Source organism: Myotis lucifugus, unplaced genomic scaffold (assembly GCF_000147115.1).
Source record: "Myotis lucifugus unplaced genomic scaffold, Myoluc2.0 scaffold_869, whole genome shotgun sequence".
Taxonomy (NCBI): Eukaryota; Metazoa; Chordata; class Mammalia; order Chiroptera; family Vespertilionidae; genus Myotis; species Myotis lucifugus.
Genome location: NW_005871917.1, coordinates 49785 through 73602, shown reverse-complemented (window position 1 = coordinate 73602; position 23818 = coordinate 49785). Strand labels below are relative to the sequence as shown.

Sequence of the window (23818 nt, the reverse complement as noted above, 5' to 3'; positions counted from 1 at the left end):
CCACATTCCCCCTTGTACACACGTACACACTGCACACGCGACACTCCACATACCACACACACACGTACACCACACAAACACACACTGGCAAGGTCCTCCATTCCAAAACACTTATCTCACGTAGGTTCAGAAACCTCCCCCGGACCACAATGCTGACCCTGTCTAGTTAGACCAGTGGTTCTCAACCTTCCTAATGCCGCGGCCCTTTAGTACAGTTCCTCATGTTGTGGTGACCTCCAACCATGAAATTATTTTCGTTGCTACTTCATAACTGTAATTTTGCTACTGTTATGAATCGTAATGTAAATATCTGGTATGCAGGATGTATTTTCATTGTTACAAATTGAGCATAATTAAAGCATAGTGATTAATCACAAAAACAATATGTAATTATATATGTGTTTTCCGATGGTCTTAGGCGACCCCTGTGAAAGGGTCGTTCGACCCCAAAGGGGTCCGACCCACAGGTTGAGAACCGCTGAGGTAGACGAAGGCAGGCATTTGCTTTCTCTCAGTGATAAGGATAGTGGTCTTGAACCTGGCCCTCCCTCCACAACTCAATATTCTGCTTTAAAGCAGCAGAAGAGATTGATTTGGGAGTCAAATGTCTCATATCTTTTAAAAACCGGACCAAAGCAACATGTTTTCTTTTTCTATTGGGAAAAGCAGCCCCACACCATTCAAACACAGAGATTCATGGGGTAGTTCCAAAATGTCGCTTACAATAGCTCTGTCTTCCTACACAAGGCAAGACCCCGTGGTTCGAAGTGAGAAGAGGGTTCACACACACGTAGTGTTGTAGATCTGATCATGAACATCGTTCCCAAGGTTTGAGTTAGTCTCATTGACTTGACTGGGAATGAAAATCCAGTGTTCAAGCCCAGCCAGCCTGGCTCAGTGGTTAAGCATCTACCTGTGAACCAAGAGGTCACGGTTCAATTTCTAGTCAGGGCACATGCCCTGGTTGCCAGCTCAATCCCCAGTAGGGGGCTTGCAGGAGGCAGCCCATCAATGATTCTCTCTCATCATTGATGTTTCTATCTCTCTCTCCCTCTCCCTTCCTCTCTGAAATCAATATATATATATATATATATATATATATATATATATATATAATCTTCAGTGTTCAAAAGCTCTGTGGAAAATCTAGGTGGTATCAGCTATCTGCACGCTGCTTGATGCCAGAATCCATTATCAACATACAGGAGAGCTCACATTTTCAAACAGGTTAGAAGCCGGAACCGCTTCTTGCTATGCAATGTCTGGAACAACGAACTCTTCTTCTTTGTGTCACCCCCAAAGACAGAGCCCAGAGGGGGCTCTTCAAGATTCCGTGGACGGCACTGGGAGGCAGGAGCCCAGCTGCTCACTGGACAGTTGCCGTTGGCCGTGGCATAGAAGTCACGGACACAGCCGCCAGGGGAAGCAAGTTAGTCTGGCTTTCTCCGTCAAAGCGGCCCTTTTTTCCGCGATGGCATTGTCAGAGGGCATCTCATCTGATTCGTGATGGCCACCCCGCAGCGCAGAACCACTGACCTGGAAACCCCACTTGCAGACAGAACTGCCCTCCTTGCTGTGGTCTGAATGTTGCCTTTTCAGCACCTTGGAGAGAAACTCCTTCCATTCCCCCCTTCAGAGTAAGCCCCACAAGGAAAGGGTGCTTGCTGCCTGCCTGAGATCTGTGCTCTTCTTTCTTTTCCTTTTAAAAACTTTCTGAATTGGCCGGGCCGGTGTCGCTCAGTGGTTGAGCATTGACCTATGAACCAGGACAGTTCAATTCCCAGTCATGGCACATGCCCAGGTTGCTGGCTCGATCCCCAGTGTGGGGCGTGCAGGAGGCAATCAGTGATTCTCTGTCATCATTGATATGTTTCTCTCTCTCTCTTCTTCTCTCTCTCTCTCCCTCTCTCTCTTCCTCTCTGAAACCAATACAAATATATTTTTAAAAAACTTTCGGAATTGAACATGTTTCATTCCTCGACCGTGTATCTGACACTGGAAGGAGCACGTGTGTGTGGGAATAGTCCTCCCAGGATCCGGGATGTCCCGTGTTCCCCTGGCAGCGACGGTGTAAGTTACTGATCTGTTTCCCGAGAAGGGGTCTCCCCGGGGGTCCTCAGGCCTCAGACATCAGAAAAAGTATACAGTTGTACCAGCCAGGAGCCAACCAGGAAGCAGATCCAAGAAGCCCGGACGTGGCTGGAGTCCGGGGGCTCCTGTGTGGTCACTGCATTGCCGTCTGACCTGCCCGGGATTTGCGATTTCCATGGGTTTCACGAAGGAGAAGTAAGTGTCGGAGACTCAGAAACCCTGGGCGGCCGCCAACCTGCAGCAGCTGGAGGTTTTCTCCACCGGCGATCGAGCTTCGGAGACGATCCCTCCCTAGACACTGGCCCCACGACCACAGTGCTCTGGCTCCGAGTGTGAATTTAGCATCGTTGGTGGCCAGAAGCCAAACGGGGCTTGAGCGAGTCATTTTGGCAGCTGTGAGGATTGCAAGGCTGGAGCAAACGAGCACTCGTCTGAGAGCAAGCCAGATGCCGGCTGAGGATCCCCCGAAAAGGTGTCCAGGCGCAGACCCTACCTGCCACCTGCACGGCCCTTCCCTGGGTGACAGCTCGACCACGTGGGCTGGGATGGCTGTTGAGGATCGAGAATAGATTCCTCTCAAGGTGCACTCACAAATATATATTTAGATTTTTTTTTTGGCAAGTTTTGGGGGAAAAAAATCTTCAGACATGTCAAAACAAGTGAAAAATTTATATCCCAGATAAAATGTTCAGTGCCTGGTTTAAAAAGAAGCTTCGATCAGGCTTACGGGACCAGAATAGCATTTGCAAGTTACTGCCAGGCAGTCTTGATTTAACCCTTCGTCCACGTTGCTTCACTAAGTCTTTCATTTGTGCCCGTACAGCCAGGATTTCCTTGCCTTTGCACTTAACAAAGAACCTGCACGTAGTAGGAGTTCAAAACACAGCCGTTCACCCTGGGTCCCCCTATCCCTGCCATCATCTCTTTTTTTTTTTTCCTTGAGAAAATAAAAGTTCCCTTTCTTTAGGGGTCGACTGACCCAGGGAACCAGTGGGGCAGAAGCAGCTGTAGCAGATGTGAGTGAGGGAAGGGAGAGGGAAATGGAAAAGAATAAGACAGAGCAAGCAGGAAGCACTCCATATGGCCTAGTGGCCATCTTTGTCGGCAGCCAGACTGGGTTCAAATCCACTTCTCCATCATCTGCTCTCTCTCTCACTTGGGCAAAGGCTGTGTCTCTGAGCTATATTTTCCACCTCAGTAACGTGAGAATATTAACTGGCCTCAAGGGTTCTTGGAAGAATTCGTGGATCGCATGCACCCTTTCCTGTTGCTATGCAATGCTCCATCTGAGTTATACTGGGTTTCTCTCGGTACCAAACTCTCAGTGAATTTTTTTACTTCAATGAGTAGAGTTTTATTTCTGTCATTGTGTATTGTTGGTTTTTGTGGTTCTTTTTCAAATCTACCTGATGATTTTTAATAGTCTCTTATTTCTCACTTGTGTTTCAGTTTTCTCTTTCTTTCTTAAGGCTACATATTTATTTTGTATTTGATCTGATTATTCCAATTTCTGAAGTCTTTGCATCTTTGGGGTTGTTTTTTTTGTTTGTTTGATTGGCTTTTAGCTTTCCCACTGATTCTCTTATAGGGTGGTTTATTTCCTGCGAGCTTTGTGATTTTTGGGTTATTCTCATCATTGATAGTCCTCAATCTATGCTTTTCTCTCAGGCACCTGGGGCAACATAGCCCCAAGTCTAGGTAAAGTTATGACTTACACCTTAACGTTCTCAGGACCATGCACATCAGGTAGATTCAAACCCGGGGGCTGGGCAGTGACCAAAAACAACCAGAGATATTTCTTGGCTTAACTGCTACTTGGAGCCAAGCCAAGAAAAAGAATGTCCCTTGCTGACTGATTCTGGAACATTTATGGGGAGTGTGGGTGTGGGTATGAGCATGTGGATATGGGCACACACACACATCAATTTACCTTTTCCCACAAGACCCTGACCACTCCTGCATTCCTTCTTTATTAGGTTGGTCTTGGACCCACTTGGCTCATGGTCTTGTCTCGGTACCAGTCTAACTCCACCCCCACCCGCACCCCCACGCTCCAGGCCACAGAACTCAGTTATTATTCCCACGCAGATTCAATGTTTACGTGGTTTTAGGGTTTATTCCTGATGCCTATTGGACTTTCTTTTGCCATCTCCAAAGCGTTGATCAAGTGTTTTTAGCTCTGGTGTTGTAAGAAGGTCCTAGTGTGTTCGGACTGTCGTAGCGGTAGAAACTAGAGTCCTGTTAAATACTGTGGGCCATTTCCTTCACGAAAGTCAGAGAGTCTGTTCTACTCACCTTTGTTCTATTCACCTTTCGGTGCCTAGAAAGTGTCTCCCAGTCCTGGTTCCACTTACGATCATACCCAGTGCCTACGTGCCTGGCGTGGGGCTGACATGGGCATCTTTTAAAAGCCCTTTTGGAAATGTAAGCGTGCAGCCAAGATTGGGGAACAGTGACCTGCTGTGCCTGGTAGAAAGGGTATTCTCAGCAGAGGTTTCTTGAACAATTAATGAATCGGGAAGAAACCTCCCCAGGAAGAGTTGGGCTGTTTTTTGAAGGGAGTCCCATCATTAGGAAATATTTGTCGGGCCTCTGGGAATACGTACAAAAGGCTCATTCTGGGAGGGTGTTGCGTGGCCTCAGTCCATCTGGGCTGATACCAGCGGTTCCAAACCAAATAACACTTCTCAGGCCAACGATCAGGATTTGCAAATATCTTCGCTGGCAGGTCCCACCCCAGTCAGAATCGGAGCCCCAGTGGCAGGCGTGGATTCCTTCTCCAGGTGAGAGAGCACCACCTGCAGTATGTGAGGGCCATCCATTACAGCAGGTCGACCTCACTGAGCCATAATATCAACGACAACAAATCCCTAAATTTATGTCTTAATGGGCCAGAGGAGACGGGCAGACCTGCAGTGAGCTGAGAAAGGAAAGAAAAGCTAAAAACGATTCGAGTTTATAACATCTTTTCTGGACACCTTAGTCCTAATATCTGTTTGGCAAAGTCGTGAGCTGAAGAATCTCTATCCAGATATACAAGCTTGGCCAGGTGTTCATTGCAACTATTTTTATTTCTTTCACAGGCATTTCATAGTCCCTTAAAAAGTGAAGTCATTTCATCCTTTCCTTGACAGATCTGATAGAAAGAGTTGAGAAATGACCAGAAAGCCTGAATCACAAATTAATGTTGAAAGAAAGCAGAGGGTCTACCTTTAAAAGCTAACAGAGAAGGAAAAAAACTGGGGCTGGGGGCGGGGTGTGTATTTTTAACATAAAAATATAAACACATTGCTTTTCTCGGTGGTATTTAACAATTTGTTTTTCACAGTGGCAACTGTAAATGATTTTTAACGGGGTAGCCGGTCCTTAGCTTTTGAATTATATGCGGTTATAATGGTGAGTTGATACAAAATAAAGGAGAATATTGATCGGAAACATTTGAAATATAGATGAAGTCATTTCGTTAGATAGAATATTGAAGTTGCATCTGCTTCCCATAACTCAGGAACATTTAGAAACTCTAACTGCAGAATCCATCGCCTTATACCCTACTCTACTGTGGAAGCCCAATGACTCCTTTGAAATTTCTGACTACTCACAAATAATTCATTCTTCCATTCAAATACGTGACGAAGATTTTGAATATATAGAATTTAAAATGAACTCTTATTGTGAACTCCATTTTAGACACTGAGAACATGTTACAAGTCCTAAGAATGCAATAGAGAGAGATTTTTAAGTGCAAGATTATGCAAAATCCGAAAGTAAATATCAAGGGGATGAGTATTTTAATCTTCGTGGGGGGAAAGGTGCTTGGGAGAAAAATATACTCTGTTGATTCCTGGAGCTCCTCAATATGAGCTACAGGAATACGTCGGAGGTGATGCAGGATCCAGACCGCCACAATAAAGCGAATATCGAGGTAATGCCAGTCACACATATTTTTTGGTTTCCCGGTGCATATAAAAGAGATGTCTGTACTATACTGTAGTCTCTTAAGCATGCCACAGTATAATGCCTAAGAAAAACAATGTCCATCTCTTCATTTAAAAAAAAATATGTTATTGCTTAACAATGCTAACCATCATCTGAGCCCGGTCTTCCCTGGATGCCGATAGCTGCCGGCTGATCAGGTTGGGTGAAGGCTGAAGGCGGGGGTGGCAGTTCCTTAAAGGAAGACAACCTCGAGGTTTGCCTCATGGGTGGACTCTTCCTTTCACTCAGGACCTCTCTGTAGCATGTGCCGCGGTTGGAGAGCATCTTACCCCCAGCGACCTCCTTTCAAAACCGGGGCCAGTCCTCTCCAGCCGTGCCCCGCCTCACAGCAAGTGCGTGTCATGTTCTAAACCCTCTGCTGTCATCTCAGCAGCCTTCCCAGCACTTGCAATGAGATTCCATCTCAGGAACCACTTTCCTGCTCAGCCACAAGGAGCAGCTCCTCGTCATTCAAGTTCTAGCACGAGATGCAGCGGTTCGGTCCCGTCTTGACTCTGGTTCTCTTGCTGTTCCCACATCTGCAGTCGCTCCTCCACTGAGGTCCTGAAGCCCCAAAGTCCTCCACGAGGCCTGGAATCAACCTCTTCCAAACCCTCTTAATGTTGATAACTTGACCTCTTCCTGTGAGTCACGGATGTCCTTAAAGGCATCTAGAATGGAAATCTGTTGGTTAGTGTTTGCCTGTGTTTTTTAAGTTTATGTCATCAAACCTTCTTGATAAACGTGACATGAGCAAAACAATACATTTTGTCTTTTTTTTAAATGCTCACCCGAGGATATTTTTCCATTGATTTTTGTTCGTTTGTTTTTTAGAGAGAGAGAGAAAAAGAGAGAAATATCCATGTGAGAGAAACACATCGATTGGTTGCCTCCTGCACATGCCCTAACCAGAGGGAGGAGCCTGCAACCAAGGTACATGCCTTTGACCGGAATCAGACCCAGGACCCTTCGGTCTGCAGGCTGGTGCTCTATCCACTGGGCCAAACCGGCGAGGGCCATTTTGTCATATTGCGCAGTGATACATACCACGAAGAAAAACAGATTAGGGTAAGGAAAAAAGAATGAGAGGACAGCTACCTTAGGATTGTCTGAGAAGGCTTCTCTGAGGGCAGGGTAGCAGAGCAGGAGTGAAGTGATGGGGAGGAGTGAGCCATGTAGAAGTCTGGAGGGAGAGCGCGCCAAGAGGAATGGCAAGTGCGAGGCCCTGAGAAAAGCAGGCAGTAGAGCAGTGTGGGGTACTCGAGGGGAAGTGACAGACGCTGGGGGAGGAGACCCGAACAAGTGCCAGATTGCTTGGGCGAGGGGAAGCCCCGGGGGGACCTGCAGCAAGGAAATCAAGTCATCTGATGTCTATGGTGATGAATGGATCATTCTAACTCATAAGTAGTTCATTCATATTTTAGCTGATTTTAATTTCTTAAAAGATTTGCAAAATTAAGTAATACTCTCGAAATTGTAATCTGCACCCTTCATCTGCTCAGCCAACCCACAGGGTAGGAAACATTAATTGAGCACCTACTATGTGCAGAGTCCTACACTAGCTCTGTTGACGGCACAGAGAGTCCTTAATGCATGGCCCCAAACTGCTTCGAGACACTGCTTCCAATTATCCGTTCACCAGTCACTGAGTTTTTGCTGCTTTGCGCCCAAAATACATTGGTTCCATTATTCTTCCTGTGATTATGCAAAAGCGGGCTTAAGACCCTTTATTTTGTTATTGATCAATATCTATGACACAGAGGTCTGCGGCTAATGGAACTTCTGTGTCACTCTTTTAACTCGTGCATTACATCACTTTAAAGCAGTGGTTCTCAACCTTCTGGCCCTTTAAATGCAGTTCCTCATGTTGTGGTGACCACCAACCATAAAATTATTTTCGTTGCTACTTCATAACTGTAACGTTGCTACTGTTATGAATCGTAATATAAATACCTGATATGCAGGATGGTCTTAGGCGACCCCTGTGAAAGGGTCGTTCGACCGCCAAAGGGGTCACGACCCACAGGTTGAGAACCGCTGCAAGGAAAGCACATGGCCATGTGGAAGTTCACAGCTCAAAAAAAAATTTTAAAAAAGGCGAAATGGTCTGAGAAAGCAAACCTTTTCCTGGGTGCCACACCCCCCTCTGCTGCTGATAACTGGTGTCACCTCTGACACTCGGGACATGATTCCTCCCGGGAGAAAGCTGCATGGCCCCGGCTACCCAGGGAGGCAGGCTCCGTGTCTGCGCTGAGGATGCTCCGCCTCTGAGTCTTCCCCAATTAGCATCGCAGCTTCTGGGCTCGGAGTGTGACTGACAGGGTCTATGGAGCCCTCAGCGCGAACAGGCTGCTTTAGAGTGACAGACAAGGACAGGGACGGGGAGAGCCTGGAACAAGTTAGAGAGAGGGTCCTCTCACCCACCCAGCCGGCCCACAGCCAGCAGGAACGCCTCGGACACCCCACAGGCTCCCAGCCCCGAAACCCACCCGTCAGAAGAGCTCTGACCTCCACCCCCTGTCCTCAGAGCTCTCTCGGACAGTTTCCCAAGCCTGTGCGCCATGATGTTTCCATCGCAATCACAGAAGTGCTTTTTAAAAGGGTGGGTAGCCCTAGCCCATTTGGCTCAGTGGATAGAGCATCGGCCTGCAGACTGAAGGGTCAAGGGCACACCCCTGGTTGCCTGCTCGATCCCCAGTAGGGGGCGTGCAGGAAGCAGCCGATCAATGATTCTCTCCCATCATTGATGTTTCTGTCTCTCCCTCTCCCTTCCTCTCAGAAATCAATAAAAATATATTTTTAATAATAATAATAATAAATAAATAAAAGGGCGGGTGTATCTCACCCAAAGGAATGCCTGGAAGGGTGGGATTCCAGGTGACCTGCAGGCAGCATAGGCGAGTTAGGACATGAGACCTTTTGTTCCCCTTGCAGCGCCACCGTTTGGCGTCAGTGGCGCAGACCAGGTGGTGTGGTTGTTGGGGTCTGTCGCTGCCTAACCCTGGCTGGCTGTGGTAGGCGCTATGCAGTTCTGCTGCTGCCGTTCCGGGAGGCCGGTGTCCGTGAGTTAATTCTGTTTGTAGCCAGAATTCTGGCTAAGCAGGATCTAAGCAGGAGGATGAACGCGTCTGTGCGTCATCCCAGCGCATGCGGAGCCCAAGCTGACAGCACGGGGTGCGGTGGTGCCGAGGGGAGCACTTGGGGGCTGAAGACCCAGGTGTGGCGCCCTCCCCGCTGCTCAGGGAGGGGGGCGCGGTCCCCCAGGCCTCGGAGACGCCTACGTCATCTGTGAAATCCCCGTTGCGGTGAAGCTTAACCGCGGAATAGCTGTTGAAACACTTAGTAAACTGTCAAGCACAAGGCAGACGGTGCTGGTTTCATTTCACGCAGAAATAGCATAAGGGCAGCTGAGGATTTCAAGATCTTTCGGGTGTTTTTTTTTAAGTTCCTCCACCTTTCTTAACATTTCTGTTATGGCTGATGACTTAAATGGAATTGTATTAGGAATTGTCCAAAAAAAGTGGTGATTCCTACCAATGAAACAAAGCCAGAGGGCCACCGATGATGGTGCACAGCCATCTTTCTTGGCTCTCGATCGCTTGTAGAAACAACTGCCATTGGCCAGTGTGGCTCAGTGGTTAAAGCACCGGCGCAAGCACCGAAGGGTCTCATGTTCGATTCCCAGTCAAGGGCACTACCTGGGTTGCATGTTCAGTCCCTGGCCCCGGTCAGGACATGTGCAGGAGGCAACAATTGATGTCTCTCTCCTTCTCACATCGATGTTTCTCTCCCCTCCCCCCCGCCTCCCCCCGACTCTTCCTTCCACTGTCTCTAAAAATCAATGGGAAAAATATCCTCAGGTGAGGATTAACAATAATAAACAAAAGAAACAACTGGATTCCAACCCCATTTCTTAGGCGTTCAATGATGATTTTAAAAATTATACACATGAGTATATTTACTGATTTGCATATAGGTAAACCCATATAATTTTTATATATGCATATTTTACAGTCACTTACCATATGTGATGTAATGATGTCTATAAATATAAAAATTCAAATTCAGCCATAATACGGAATAGACAGAATCTTCAATGAAACATAATCATATTTTTGCATATTTTTTCTATATGCCACTTGGCACGAGATACGATTTGTAAGAACGACTTAACATAATCCCTCAGGACCTGCACGCATAAGAATTTAAAATCTATTTTAAAGGTCTTAAAACGATGCTGAGTTTGTTTTGCTTGGGGGAGGGCAGATTCTTAGCACACCACTGTGATAAGGCCCAAGCCTTATTTTATTCTACCTTCTTTCAAAGCTTTATTATACAGCGTGAAATTAACCTCTTTTGTTTCTCCAGCAGCAGCAAACAACTCAACAGAAAGTCAATGTTCTTTCCGTTCATAAATGTACTATGTTCCCCGCTGTGTCAATGTACCTTGCCTACTTCGCCTCGGCCAGTAAGCTAGTGACAGATAAACGCTCTGTAACTTGTGTCTGCTCCTTGCCACGGCAGCAGTTGGCACAGGTCTGTCACAGCTCACCTGGGTGGCTCTGTTAGTGTGGGGAAATACAATTGCGGTGGAGAGTTAAGGAACATTTTTGAATGGTATTGCAACCATGTCCACTCAGGTGGTATTTTAAGCTCTGCAATTTTTTTTAACCTTTATTGTTGAAAGTATTACATAGGTCCTCCTTTTCCCCCCATTAACCTCTTCCAGCCCGCTCCCGTCCCCGCCCCTCCCTCTCACCACCCCATTGTCTGTGTCCAAGGGTTATGCATATATGCATACAAGTTCATTGGTTGATCTCTTCCCACCCACCCTCCCCTGCCTTCCCTCTGAGGTTCAGCAGTCTATTCATGCGTCTATGTTTCTGGATCTGTTTTTGATCATCAGTTTATTTGGTTCATTAGATTCCACATATGAGTGAGATCATGTGATACTTGTCTTTCTCTAACTGGCTTATTTCACTCAGCGTAATACTCTCCAGGTCCCTCCGTGCTGTCACTTTAGACCTCCCACACACCAAGTTGTTCCCTCTCACAGTGGGGAGACAGGTGCAGGGTATACCAGTTAGATAGATCAGAAGTCGGAAGTCGAGGTTCACCACTCCCATCACAGAAGGACTTCCTTAGGATGGAGCCTGAGCAGATGTCAGGGCACCTTTACTTAAATGTAGACCCCAAAATCTGTCTCAAAGCAAAGTTTGTTATGGCTCTGTCTCCCCAGAGACCTGGAAATGTGCAGCTAAAATTAACTTTAGGACAAAAGGGGTTAGAGTCAAGGATGATATTCAAAGAGCCACAAAATGCCAACCCAATAGAGTTATAGACGTAGACAAAGGCTCCCATTTCTGTAAGTGTGTGTGTGTGTGTGTGTGTGTGTGTGTGTGTGTGTTTTCATATTTAAAGGCATTCAGGATGAAAGGATAAAGTCAGACTCCAAATCCCTTCCAAGTTATTAACATAGAAGCTAGTGGGATAATATGAAATCGTCCACATTTTCTATCTAGATTTAAATGATGCAGAATTAAATCATCTCGTCTATTGGGGATGGAAGATGTTCTCTGATCTTTAATCCCTTTCTGAGAAATTTAGGAGACAGGGTATGGAATCATGTTGAAATGTTTATTTCGCGATGTTTTCTACTCACTTTGCCCACAAAAGCTGTAGACCTTCCCATTGTGATTTAGACTCCTATGTTAGCAATCCAAGACGCTTAGGTTTCTCTGTCAGAGTGACTGTAGAACATCTTGATTAAATATTTATAAATTTCCTAAAATGTATATTGCTTGCTTGATCTATGGAACACGCCTGTATTCATTAGTCTTCTTTTACGTGGGGCTGCTAAGCGGGAACAATGCCTCGCACACTCTGGGAGCTCAATGAATGTTTAATGGCATTAAGCCATATGATAAATCACCACTCCTTTCAGATATAATTGGAAAATGGGGCCGCATCCTGAATGGAGACTTGGGCATTCTGAACCCGCGTCTGCTGCTAACAGGAAGTGTAGATCCTCATATTTGCCCCCAGTAGATTTTTTCCCCATACAGGACCCTAAGGATGGAGACGGGACGACGTAGAAACATGTGGGTTGGAGACTCCTGAAGAGGGGCGCTAGGCCTCCTGAGGGCCGGACGCCAGCGGGCCTAGTTCACTTCACACACCCAGCGAACTGTTGTTGAGTGAACGGCATCGTATGGCCTAACAAACTCTGTGCGTGGCTGCGGTCAGATTAACCCCCGGGAAACTCCCCCCCTCCCCCCCGTGTGATTCTTAAACCCTAGACCAGCGGTTCTCAACCTGTGGGTCGAGACCCCTTTGGCGGTCGAAGGACCCTTTCACAGGGGTCGCCTAAGACCATCCTGCATATCAGATATTTACATTACGATTCATAACAGTAGCAACATTACAGTTATGAAGTAGCAACGAAAATAATTTTATGGTTGGGTCACAACATGAGGAACTGTACTTAAAGGGCCAGAAGGTTGAGAACCACTGCCCTAGACCCGTGGTCGGCAAACTGCGGCTCGAGAGCCACATGCAGCTCTTTGGCCCCTTGAGTGTGGCTCTTCCTAAGCCTTAGGAGTACCCTAATTAAGTTAATAACAATGTACCTACCTATATAGTTTAAGACATTTAAAAAATTTGGCTCTCAAAAGAAATTTCAATCGTTGTACTGTTGATATTTGGCTCTGTTGACTAATGAGTTTGCCGACCACTGCCCTAGACTATCGTGGTACGTGTCGATTTTTTGTTGCATCAGGATAGAGCCTGGAAAGGCAATGGTAGTCTTAGAGAATGGTAATTTTTCTCATTTTTGTAAAACAGGCAATTATACCACCAGTATATATATTGGTGGCATATTATGTATATATGTATATGAATGACATAATTTTAAACTTTCAAATTTTAAACTTTCAGATTTTAAACCAAATTTGAAAAATACTGTTGATGCCTAAACACTACCAGAGAGGTAGGGAGTGAGGATACGTCAGGTGAAACTAAGGTGGAAGATTCAGGAAGTCTTATGGCCCACGATCCATGAACACAGAGATGACGTGACCTGTGCTGGGGACAATAAGATGATAGATAGGTAGATATATAGATAATAGATAGATGATAGATAGATAGATAGATAGATAGATAGATAGATAGATAGATGATAGATAGATAGATAGATAGATAGATGATAGATAGATGGAAGATAGAGGACAGATAGGCCTTTCACTAGTCTCTAGCCTACTGGCGTTACCCTGTACTTAGATCTTTAAATAAAAATGGCTGAAACATCTTCCCAACCTAGTGTAGGGCGCCCTGTATTCTGTCGCCGTACCCTCATGACTTCCAGGGTTCTTGGGGGATTTTTCTGTTGCCTGGTTGCTTTTTGCCCCCTTTTCCCACGTCTGCTGTCTCCATTCCGCCTCCCCCTTCAGGGTGGTGCTGAGAGGGCGTGGCTGAGAAGACACTTCCAGAGACACAGCCAGGCGGTCGCTTTAGGAGAGGGTGCGGAAAGCTGAGCACCTACTATGTGCAGAGTATTTGCTGCTTTGCGGGGGAAGGTGCTGGACGTGACCAGGGGAACTAGCCAGGGTCGGCCTCCTCATCCAGCCCTCCACCAGGCACCAGCACGTGGGTGCAGGTCAGTCCTGGTTAAAGTGGAGATCGGGATCTGACGGATGTACAGCAGGCAAACAGCTTTGGACTGAAGAGTCACAGCCCCAGGAACTGGGGATGAGGCTGGGACCCCAGATGCACCCAGACAGGAGAGCCGAGCTGGGTGCCGGGCCAGGGTCAAGGTTAGGACCACAGTGGGCTGTCGGGGAAGGAGGAAAGGCCAAGGCGCTGCCGGTTCCGGGAGAGGACGGGCTAGAGACGGAGGCTGGCAGCAGCACCTGTGTCTCCGGCTCCGCCTGGCACCTGCTGGCTCCGGTCAGGGTCCTGACAGCCAACAGGGTGACTGCGCAGACCCACACCGGCTCCTCGGGGGACGGGGGGCGCCCCGGGGGCAGCCTGGCCGCCAGCCTCGCGTCTTCCTCTTGTCAGCAAGCTCCCGCGTTCCCCGCGCATCCATGTGAGCCGCCGGAGAAGCCTCATTTCCATGCCTGAGCTGCGCTGTCTAACGCGCATCTATTTGACTTTTACTGCGGCCTCTCCTCCCTCTAAGTGAGGTAATTGACCTTTCCTCCGGCCCGCGGATTAAACGCTGCAGCGCAGTCGGCATCTGCTATCTGCAGCCCCGCCCGCCTCAGAGGCCATTCCCCTTGGGGTCGGCACCCAGCTGGTCTCCGGGCTGGACCGCAGGGGAGGGGACACCGCCAGGCCCAGATGGCCCTGGGGCAGGTACCGTCCCAGCCCCGGTTGCTTCATCTCTGTGTGCCTGCCTCGTGGGCCGTAAGACTTCCAGAACCTTCCACCTTCGATTCAGCTGATGCATCCTCGCTCCCTACCTCTCTGGTGGTGTGTAGGGGTCCACAGCATTTTGCAAATTGGGTTCAGAATCGGAAAGTTTAAAGGCGTGTCCAAATTACACACTTCAGCTTTTCCAAGGCTTCTTAACAAAAGTAGCCACCAAATAAGGGGGGGAGCAAAGGCTTCTCAAGGTGTGCTCTTCTCTGCTGGGTGTCATTGTACTTCTCCGAGAAGGGAGAATGAGGGGGAAGCTATTCCCCCAAAGTTCCATACCCGCCGGGGGAACCTAATTCAGTGTCTCTCTCAGATTTTGTAGCGAAAAGTCAAAGTGCAGAATCAGGTTGCTGTCGTGTGTGCGTTTGTACAGATTCAACATGCAGCCCAGTCACCAAGCTGTACCTTCAGTCTGATTCATTTTTAATCCGACTCTAATACAACCGTGGGAAGGAGTCAGACCTTTGTGAAAGACGACTGTATGCATATTTATGGGAGCTCAGAAACGCCCCCGCCAGTCTCGCCTCGGAAGGAATTCTGTAGCGTCAGCTACTCAGGGTCGCAGGCCCGGCTTCCCGGAGCATAGGGAGCCCCAGGCCTGTGCCTGCCCTGTTTCTGTTGTCCCGGCTTCTCGGAGAATACCGAGGGAGGCGTATTTCTTAATCCAAGGAAGTACCCAGTGAAGTATCATGGTAGGGTGCACATCCAACTGGAAACTTTAAGAAAAATAGATGAAAGAAAGATTTCACTGAAGTGGGGTTTGTTTTTCTCTGTAAAAAGAAAAACCAGAAGAGACATTTAACTTAGCCGTTGGTTACGGTAAACCACGGGATGGATGAGTCCATGTGAACAGAGCGTGAATACACCACGATGTTTGCGATTGCTTCTTAGATCAGGAGTCTATGGATGGCTTTCCAAAGCGGGAAAGCTGCCTGTCTTGAACAGGCGGGAGCTCGCGGGCACAGGGGAGGGCCGCAGGCTGGGCTCTGACAGCAAGGAGGTCATCACCAGGCCTCGGTTCTCTCCAGCCTCCCGCCGACCCATCCCTCAGCGGAGCCTCCATGCTCACGGCTGCCAAGCCTGGAGTCCCGTGAGCATTTCCATCTGGATCCCAGACAAGAGGAAAAAATAGGAGGAAAAGGCACAGACCAAAGGAATGATCCCGTGTGAGCTGTCCTGGTTCACAACTGCTCCTGACCCCTCCGTGCAGGTCATGTGGTCAGAATTGCAGAGCACGGCCAACCCTAGAGCAGGGAAGGCTGGGGGAGTGAGCCTCACAGTCCCCCACATGTGTTAGAGGAGGGCAAGAAGGGAGGGGGTGCGTGAGGGGCTTTCAAACAGCCAAGCCATGAAGTTCCGGTATCTCTCCCTATAGCAATGATTCCGTGTGAGCTGTCCTGGTTCACAACTGCTCCTGACCCCTCCGTGCAGGTCATGTGGTCAGACCATCCTGCATATCAGATATTTACATTACGATTCATAACAGTAGCAACATGACAGTTATGAAGGAGCAAAGGAGGGCAAGAAGGGAGGGGGTGCGTGAGGGGCTTTCAAACAGCCAAGCCATGAAGTTCCGGTATCTCCCTATAGCGAGCACTACCATTTACTGCCTACTTCCTATCTACCCGACTCTGTGATGTGACCTTTACATGGCCTACTTCATCCAGTCTGTGTAGCCATCCCATAGCCTAGGGTGCTAATAGTGGTCCAAAGTAGAGGTGAGGAGACAGAGACTCTGAGGGGCCACCCAGCAGGTTGGTGGTAGAGCTAGACCTTGAACTCAAGCCCTTTGTCCCATAATCCACACTCCTAACACCACGTGCCCCGTCTCTCTTACAGATTCTGGAACCATGCACTGTGATCATTAGTATTTCTGGGACTGGAAACTCTTCAATTTCCTGTCTCCTCAAAAAGAACTGGAATAGACAAGTTCGCCGTGCCTAGAGAGTGAGCATCGAGGGTCATCTAGTCATTGCTCATTGGCTTTGGATTCGTTTCGTTTCCATGCAACAAGCTCTTTGCATCCCGATGTTCAGATTGATCGCTTGGGCCGAGAGCAGTGGCCGTCCGGATAGTGATCATTGTCTCGTTAGATCTGTCTCCCATGCTCAGCCCCTCTTGTCTAAGCAGACTCCTGGCCAGTGCGGGGAGCGGTTCAGAACGCGAGATCCTAGACCTGCGTCTGTCTCGTACATGCGTCCTCTCAGATTTATACACCCCCATTTATATTTTATGGTCCCGGTACTCGCGTCTCCCTGGCAGGGCCGAGCAATGGAAAAAGGGCTACGTTTCATATTTCCTAAAAGATCCAGCCATTTAGTGAATCATGCCATCTGATGCTTCGCTCTGGGCAAGTTTAGGGTTTCAAGTAAAGTTTAAATGGGCCTTTTAGAGGGTTTTAAAAGTGCCATAAGGATCTCTAGGTCATTTATTGCTCAGCTGTACAAGAAGGCTTTCTGGTCCTCATTCCATCAATTTTGCGAGCAAACCAAGGGCCTTATATAGTTAAGAAAAGATCATAAGATCCCAGTGTCCGTGGAGAACTGATTAAGATCTCAGTTTTTATTTTTAGAGAAAACTGTGTAACTAACTACATTTCTCTGCTTCCAAAAAAAAATAGACCTAGATCAGTTTTCAAAAATAATTCTTCCAAGAGCAGAGCCCAGGAGAGGAAAGCCCACCAGGGTCCGAGTTGGGTTCTCCATATGCCGTGGACGCATGCGCTCAAGAGCGTGGGCACGCCGCCCCAAGATTTGGGGGTGGCTGCCTAGAGCCCTGATGCCCCTTCTCTCCCGAGTGCTTCTCATAAGACAGGATCCCAACACACGGAGGGTGGCCAGCCTCCTGGTTGGTCTGTGAGTGTGCGGCTGCTTTCCAAAACTTATGCCATAAGCAGATATCTATTTGCCATTGAACCCGGGCCATTGCAGAGTCTATCAAAATACATCTTTTGAAAGAATGCTTGCTTCCCAGAGACGACTACTGTCAGAGTCCGGGCTCGATCAGTGGAGGAAAGGGTGGCGGAATCCTGGAAAGGTCAGAGCCCTGGTGGGGTCAGGAGGAGACCAGCCGTTGGACATCTGCAGATCTGGGCTTCGGCTGTAAGATGGTGTCAGGTCATTGCTTAGAACACGTTAAGCGCCCAGCCTGTTTTGTCTTCTGGACGGAAAGTATGGTCTCAGTCACCGGTGACTGACAGGGCACTTAATGTGTTAGATTGAGTCAATGCCGAGTCCCAGAGGTAAGCTCAGGGGTGCATAAGAGGGGCTGCATGGATTGCCAGAAGCAAGGCAGGAATGCATTCTCTCTGCTTGCAGCCGGGATGGGGGCCCCCGGGCTGGCCCGCTGCCCTGCCTGCAGCGGAGGTCGTCCGAAGCCCAGGTCCCTCGCTCGTGTTCACTAACACCGTCCACCTGGATCTGAACTGGATTTGAACCCCGGCTGCCTGCGTCCGGCATCCCCGACTCATAATCTCCAAGTGACAGGGATGCCCGTCTCCCACTTCAAATCATGCCTTGAGCTGGAAACTACATCTCCATGGGTCAGAGCGCAAAGAGGAAGGTCGGGGGATGCCAAGGCAGAAAAAGGGATGTGAGAGGCATTTGTAATGCAGCATCTTTGTAGAAAGACCTCTGCGAAGCCCTGATGTTCGTGCTGACTTGTCTTCTAAAGGCATTTGTGTACCGAGTGCCGATCCAATTCGGGGTTGGGGGGCGGGCAAAGGGAGGTTGACTCAGGTCCTGTAGCACCTGAAATGTATACCCTGGGTGGGGTGGGGTGAGGGCTCGTTAAGGGAAAACCTTCATAAGTGAAACTATATAATAATATCTCATCTGTGAGGTTAGGGAGGAGCATATGCCCCGTGAGCACGTTGCTGGGGGCCTCCTCCAGGTCTGGAGGGGCTGAGCTGCATGAACTTCACCCCCCGCATGTCACTCCTCCTCTGGCTCAGGGCAGCGCCAGCCCGGACCCAACGGCAGAAGCCTGGCTTCCCTCCCTTCTGCTCCGGAAAAAGCCCATCCCAAACTCCTTTGTCTCAGCGCCTCCGAAAGGCAACTCCCAGGTGCTATATGCACACCTGGAACTCCAGGAGAGGCGGGCGGATCACATGCTTCCCAGGGTAAATATATTCAGTTATGTAATTTAAAAACAACAACAGGCAGGCGGTACCGGTTTATTTCATACCGACTGGCAGGTGCACAGACCTCCGTGCTGGAGCCTTCTTATGAGCGAGATTAAACTGACTCGTGCCAGCTGGTCACTGAGGCACAGGGGTGCGGACCTGGGGGAGGGCAGGAGCACGATGCAGCCCATCGCATCGCAAATTAGCGCTTACTTTGTTTACAATATTTTTTATTGATTTCAGAGAGGAAGGGAGAGGGAGAAATAGAAACATTAATGATGAGAGAGAATCAAGGATAGGCTGCCTCCTGCACACCCCCTACTGGGGATCGAGCCTGCAACCCAGGCATGTGCCCTTGACTAGAATCAAACCCGGGACCCTTCAGTCTGCAGTTCGACGCTCTATCCACTGAGCCAAACTGGCTAGGGCAGGCTCACTTTGTTTAAGTCCATCTCAGCAGTGCCCGTATTTGACAGCGTGTGCACTTTGTCACTTACACACGTGGATCTCCCAGGTATAAGCAAGGCGGTGAGTTCTGTGGGCGGCATCTCGGTGCACATTGGGTGTGTAATCAGAGTTGGTGAGTAGGCGGCGCTCCCCAGAGCAACAGATAGATGTGCATTTCTCCTCTAGCAAAGGCCGCTAGGTCTCCACTGGTATCGTCCCTCCCCCCTAAGGTGCTGCTAGAGGTGGGAGCTGGGGGGCCGTGGAAGTGGGTAATGAATCTGTCAGAGCCCAGCAGGTGTCTGGGAAATCACAAGGCTGGAGGTCATGACCCCTGGGAATGGAGAGCCATCGCCCGGCATTGTGAAATCCATCTTTCCCCCGGGGAGGAAAAGCCACCCGGGCAGGGGTTCCACAGGGAGGATTCAGTGTCTGACTGGCATGGCTGATGAGAATAAACTGAGCTGTAGAAAATGATAGGGGGTCATTTCCAAATACGGGCCAGTGTGGGGGCACCTCGATGTCCACTTTCACGTGCTCAGCCCTAGGACAGCAGACCACAGAGTGGCTGAGGACAGATGGCCCGGATTTGCTGCTGAAGTTACAGTCTGCACTGGTGTCCAAGCAGTGCTCTGCCCAGCTGTTTATTGGTCAAATATTTTCTGAGTACTTATGCTCCAGCACTTGACACATGCTAGGGATGTTGTGGTAAATCAGGCAGACAGGACTGCTGCTCCCAGGAGCTCACAGTGACAATACAACCCACGTCTGTAGTAGAGACAATGAGGGCCTTATCACGTGACCGGCCTTGCCCGCCTCAGGGGAGCATGTGGGAAAGGCATTCTGGTGGGAGAAGACGTAGACTCCCAGGGAACTTGTAGACCATGTTGTAGAGCGTGGACTCTATTCTGAGAATAATGGGAAATCTTTCTATGGTTCTAAGCCAGGTTGACCCACATATTTTTGAGTAAACGGTGGTTTGGACTGTTGTGTTGAGATTGGGTGAGAGAGTAGCGTGACTGGAGGCAGTAAGCTCTGTTCAGAAGCCATCGCGATGAACCAGATCCAAGATGATGCTGCTGATCTCAACTAGGGCAGTGGCGGCGGCCAGAACCGGGTGGACCTGAGAGCTTCAGGAGGAGGCATCTCAGAACCTGCGGAGAGACTGAGTGACGACAATGAGATGTGGTAGGAAAGGGAGGGGAGGAGTCATTCTTGACCAACTGATTGGAAGGTGATGCCGTTCGCTGAGACGGAACCCACAGGAGGAGAACGAGGTGGGAGAGGGAAGCCAAAGCATGCGAGGGGGATATGTGGAGTCTGAGATGCCCAGGAGTGAGAGCGGAGAGGGAGACCCAGGACTTAACCAACACGTCAGTCAGATAATCCTCACCTGGTGATGATGGAGGGTGAGGAGGGGGTTCCCTGGATCTCTGTGGGTAACACAGAGCCTCTGGATCTCCTGAACTGTTTACAAATGTGTGAGCTTATTTTGCATTTGTCTATTTTTTTTTCTGGGAACAAAAATCGATGCAAGTTTGCTTTTAATCGCCTCTAACTCAAAGGCAGTTAAGGACCACAGAGGAAACTGAAGGGACAACCTGGATACGGGTGCCCAAGGAGAGTCACTTAGGCCGACCTTGCTGGGCCAGAATCCTAACTGGGCCTGTGAAGAGAACACATAGGAGAAGAGGGTTCTGGAAACAGGCCAAGAATCCAGCAGGGAAAGGGAATGGTCTATGGGTAAGATGCCCTTGAGGCAGGGAAAATATCCATTGGGTTTTCAACAAGGAGGTTGTGGATGATCTTTTTTTTTAAATCCTCACCCAAGGATATGTTTGGTTTTTTTTAATTGATTTTTAGAGAGAGGAAAGAAGAGAGAGAGAAAGAAGAGAGAGAGAGAGAGAGAGAGAGAGAGACATCAATCGGTTGCCTCCTGTTTGTGCCCCAATCGGTGATGAAACTGAAACGTAGGCATGTGCCCTGACGGGGAATTGATCCTGAAACCTTTTGGTGTATGAGACGATGCTCCAACCAGCTGAGCCACCCGGGCCAGGGCTGTGGATGAACTTGGCAAGAGAGGCTATGATAGTTGGAAAGAGCGAGATGAGAAGATGAGAAAAGAGAGACAGCAAGTGTAGGAAACTCAAGAAGAGAGAGGAAAATATTGAAGAGGTAAACAGGAAAGACCACATGCAAAGTGGATGTTTCACCTGACATGCACACATTAAGATGGGAGAGATTTATGCCAACGAGTAAAAATTTTAAAAGCACAGAGTCTTAAGCAACAATCAACCAAACTAAACACACAGCAGCATTGAAGGAAATCAGAAAGGTAGATAGCAGGGTGTCTAGAGTAGGCAGAAGAGATCAGGGAGAGTCATGAATTGAGTTGAGACTCGAATGATTAATAAGCTTTTGGCAGGTGAAGATGACCCACTAAACATTCATCTATTCTTCTTTCGCCTCCTTTTATTATTCAGTGACTATTTTCTCAGTGAATATGAAGTCTTTCAGATGGAAATTGCCTGCATCTCAGAGTGACTACACATATGAAAGTATTAACAGTAACAAGATATATCATCCAACTTATTATTATTGTGTTCTTGGTCTTCACACATGAAACCAGCCTTTTCTTTGCAGAGGGGGGGGAGGGGTCTCACTGTTCATTTCCTCATTTGGAATTTCTAACACCAGAGAGGGTGCTAAGTCAGTAAAGCTGGTGCTTCCACCACTTGGGTCTCTAACATCTTCCATGTGTAAACACACCCATAAATAAAGGTGCTGGTGTTGGGAGGAGAAAGCTCCTTCCATAGGCAGCTTAGCACAAGCCACTCCCCGCACAGAGAGGATTCTTACAACAACCGGCTCATAATGAAACACCCTCTAGTTCTCTTCACTGAACGATGTTTCTCTTCTCTTTTTCAAAGATGGTACTCATGTCCATTTTCGGAGGTTCTGTTTATGTGTCTGTTGAATAGGTGTTGGAATAGTAGCCTTAGAGCTTATCACCATCGATGACTCAACAGACGGCTGGGTGTAGCTACAAGGGTCACAAATTGTAGTAGAGCCCAGAGGAAACTGAGGCTCGTCCCCGGGGGAAGTGGGTGCCCTTGGCTGTCAGTCGGAAGCGAGCCCAGCCGCTGTCAGGCATGGTCGTAGCCATCCCTTGCTTCCTGGCCGTGAGTGTGGGTCAGTGTTCCAAACAGGTCATCAGCGCCTCAGTCACTGACAGACACTAGGGCAGGGGGGGGCAACCTTTTTGTGAGTGCGTGCCAAAACCAGCAAAATCTCTGACTCAAAATTCTTCTGCGTGCCAACCCTAATATTTTGAGAACATGTTACGCCTACTTAATATCTCTTAAGGTGTACGTATGTGAAGAACCTTGAAGAAATAAAATTCATTCGAGCAACAAAAACACAGTATATGATGATGAAAAATACATTTATTTTTTAATGTATACATGTACACTGATAGTCCGACAGAAAACTTTATGACTCCGTTTGATATTATCAGTGGGACTTTTGCTGCTGCATCACTGATGACAGAGATTTTACATCAGGTTTATATTTCGTGACCTTCAGAGATATGCATGAGCTATTACTTTCATCCATCAGGCTACTCCTATTATGAGACTTAACAAAATTCATCACTGAGAACAAAGATTCACAAGCGTATGTGGATGAAACCAAAACACTGGTCGGATCTAGGAAGGCAGGGAGAGTTAAGGCAGAGGCATAGAAATTGCTCTTCCTCTCTCTCGTCAATCCATGTCTATGGTCTTTAAGATAACTTGTTATGTAAAATTATTTATTTATCTAAGATGCACCTACACTGAATTTATCTGAAAAAAAAGTCCATATTAAGAAAAAAATTGTAAATGGAAGATTATAAGAGAGGGTTTTGCGTGCCAGCAAAAGTTACTGGCGTGCCATGTTTGGCACGTGTGCCAGGGGTTGCCCACCCCTGCACTAGGGAAACCAACACTCCTTGTTGAAGAATCTCATTTTCCTCCCTAAGAAAGAGTATTGCTTCTTTGCCCAATCCACGACATCTGCCCCAGAAGACAGCAAATGTAAAACACCACCATATTTCTTTGTCTTTATGAAACTTGGCTTTCTTTCTATATTTTCATCCTGGATCCTGGAAGAGGCCAGACTAGTTTAAAAACACACATAGCCCAGCTGGTGTGGTTCAGTGGTTGGGTGTCAACCCATGAACCAAGAGGTCACTGGTTCAATTCCTTGTCAGGGCTCGATCCCCAGTGCGGGGAGGGGAGGGTGCAGGAGGCAGCCAATTGATGACGTTTCTCTCTCTCATCAATGTTGCTATATCTCTACCCCTCTCCCTCTTTCTCTATAAATCAATAAAAACATATTTAAAAATACACACACACAGAGGAACATTTTCAGTTCTGACTGTGACAGATCTTGGTCCTCAACCCCCCGGCTGGGGTGTCCTGGTTCTCTCCTTTGAGTGACACACCCCTTCCCGCATACATTGCTCTGACCTCCACTGAAGGTCATGCCATCAACCTAGGCTTTAACTCTCTAGAGAATAAGGCCCGTGCTTGGGGTGTTACCATTTATAACCTGCTCCCTCAACAGACATCAAGTTGGCCTTTGCAATTCTGCAGTCGAAGACTTTGGATGCGGGGATGTATTTCTGTGGAAACTGCAGATTCTGTTGTGGCCTCTCATATATCATAGCTTCACACAAAGGCACCGAAGGCGAGGCCTTGGCTAAGGACCCCAAACCACTGCCAC

General features: G+C 48.2%; 1 protein-coding gene across 1 annotated transcript in view; it reads left to right on the top strand.

Annotated features, from left to right (window-relative positions):
* The window catches only part of LOC102421049 (netrin-G1), a gene marked incomplete at its 3' end in the record, with an annotated part of 118680 nt that overhangs the window by 56140 nt on the left and 38722 nt on the right, over positions 1-23818 (top strand).